Source organism: Ipomoea nil, unplaced genomic scaffold, assembly GCF_001879475.1.
Source record: "Ipomoea nil cultivar Tokyo-kokei standard unplaced genomic scaffold, Asagao_1.1 scaffold0140, whole genome shotgun sequence".
NCBI classification, from domain to species: Eukaryota; Viridiplantae; Streptophyta; class Magnoliopsida; order Solanales; family Convolvulaceae; genus Ipomoea; species Ipomoea nil.
Genome location: NW_017616568.1, coordinates 292,501 through 295,000, shown reverse-complemented (window position 1 = coordinate 295,000; position 2,500 = coordinate 292,501). Strand labels below are relative to the sequence as shown.

The 2,500-nt window shown below is 38.0% G+C and overlaps 1 non-coding gene across 1 annotated transcript; it reads right to left on the bottom strand.

The window, feature by feature from the left end:
- Window positions 1-1,084: 1,084 nt before the first annotated feature.
- TRNAN-GUU lies at window positions 1,085-1,158 on the bottom strand. Its single transcript has one exon. It is a non-coding gene; the product is annotated as a tRNA-Asn (tRNA).
- Window positions 1,159-2,500: the final 1,342 nt, after the last annotated feature.

Below are 2,500 nucleotides of genomic sequence, written 5' to 3'. Positions count from 1 at the left end.
GTGTCCCCTCCAGTCAAGAATTGGGGCCCTCACAATCACTAGCCAATATGCTTTTCTCTCATGCCTTTCTTCGTTCATGATTCGATTTTGGTGTCCTAGGCGTAGAGGAACCACACCAATCCATCCCGAACTTGTGGTTAAACTCTACTGCGGTGACGATACTGTAGGGAGGTCCTTATGCGGAAAAATAGCTCGCACGCCAGGATGATAAAAAGCTTAAGACCTCTCATTCTTATTACTTTTTCAATATGAAAACGAAAAAAATGAAAAGAAAAGGTCGTCTTATTCAAAACCCCAATTATGACATCCCTTCTCTCCCACTTCACACCTCGGAACGCGCCGTTCTTATAGAGATAACGCGCTTTTCACATCCGAAATGTGCCGGGGAGAGGAAAGGTTCCTTTTTGAGGATACTCACGCGGAACAGATCTCAGTGGAGACGGGGGGGCCTGTAGCTCAGGGATTAGAGCACGTGGCTAACGAACCACGGTGTCGGGGGTTCGAATCCCTCCTCGCCACAACCGCCAAAAGGGAAGTACCTTTCCTCGGGGGTAGGAAAATCATGATCGGATAGCGAACCAAATTGGGTGTGGCTCTTTTGTCGAAATGGAATGGCTTTTCTTTTTTATTTATTATTTATCATGAATGATTAAATAGGTTAATCGTTACAACCAGTATGCCAACTTAGCGTATTTTTTGTGTTTGACGCCCCGCTAACTCATCCTCAGCCAGGCTTGGCCAGAATACCAGAGCAAGTACAAGTATTAGTAGCATAACAAAAAAGCTTTCCTCGTCATTAATATGTTTGCCTCGGAACTCTCGGGCAGAATCGATGACGCGCATCTTTGATGCATCTGATAATTCTTGAATTGGCTAGTTGTAAATAGCCCCAGGGCTATGGAACAAAGGATTATCCCGGAACTAGACCGAGCGTAGTGTATATGTATTTATGGTTATTTCAAATCTCGCAGAACAGAATGGGATACGATGAGATAGAATGCAATAGCCCAACAAAGACAGAGAACGGCCTACTTCTTAACGTCAAAGCGAGCCCTTTATTTTCTTTCATTCAGAATGAATCAAATCTCCCAAGTAGGATTCGAACCTACGACCAATCGGTTAACAGCCGACCGCCTCTTACCACTGAGCTACTGAGGAACAACAGTAGATTCGATATTTCATTAGAATTCTATGAATTAGATGAACTGAGATTGATTTCTATTTGACAATAGAAAAAATATCATAAATAGATCATATAATAATAGAAATCTAGAATCAAAATGTACCTTACCAAATTTCACTATTCAAAGTTCAATTTTTAGAAATCTTAGAATCTAATTACTTATATGAACAAATATCGAATTTCACTATTCAAAGCTTCAATTTTTAGAAATCTTAGAAATCTAATTACTTATATGCTGACTTAGTATGAACAAATATTGAATTTCACGATATTTTTCACAACACTATTGAAATATAGCGAGTATTCACTATGAGGAATCAATGTTCCTTTTCGTTCGTTTATCTACAAAATAATAATTTCAGTTACTTGCGGCTGGACTTTATTATGGGTTGTTTGAGCGGCTTTCTCTATTTCAAGACCTCTCATTTATTATTCTCCGAAATCTTTTGGTTTTTAGGAGAAAGAAGAAACAGAGAGAATAGTAGGCAAAAACGTCGAGTTGATTATGGGGCAGTCTTACTATTCATATCAATATATTTATAAACCTTTCCAATTGCATTTGACTGAGACCTCGTACAATAACTGACACTCGGGTTTTTCTATCTTTTTTTCCAGATCTTCTGGAAAAGTCAGAACGCGTTTTTGCTAACCAATTCCATGTCTAATCTCAGCTGTATATTTCTAAATTCATCTATTTTACAGCAGTTGCCTTAACACTTGCATTTTTACCAAGTTCAGCGGCCAAGGAGATTAGTCAGCATTTACACGTTTCGATCCAACAACAAGATGTTATTCTCGTAACAAGTTCTTTTTTGGCCTTGGTTGCATTGGCCAAATTTTTAGTATGCGCAATTTTTTGAATTGCAGGAAACACATACGTATTGAATGGCAGGAAAACACATAGGTAAAAATCGCTTCTATTAGATCGATCATTCGATCTGACTATTTTCATTTTTTCTTTGTGATTCTCTATTTTATGATGAGTCTCCACTCTTTTGCAGAATACCTCACCATTACTTCTTCCTAAAATGAGCCAACCTTTCACAAATAGAAAGCGCGCGTTGATCTTGAAAGGCTACAGATGAAGAAGAGGCAAAATGACAAAATAGACGAAGAAATAGAACAAGAAATGGAAAAATGTCAGATCGAATATAGATCAAATAGAACGATTTTTACCTATGTGTTTTCCTTGCCAATTCAATACGTATGTGTTTTCCTGCCAATTCAAAAAATTCGCATACTAAAATTTGGCCAATGAACCAGGCAAAAAAAGAACTTGTTACGAATAACATCTTGTTGTTGGATCGAAACGTGTAA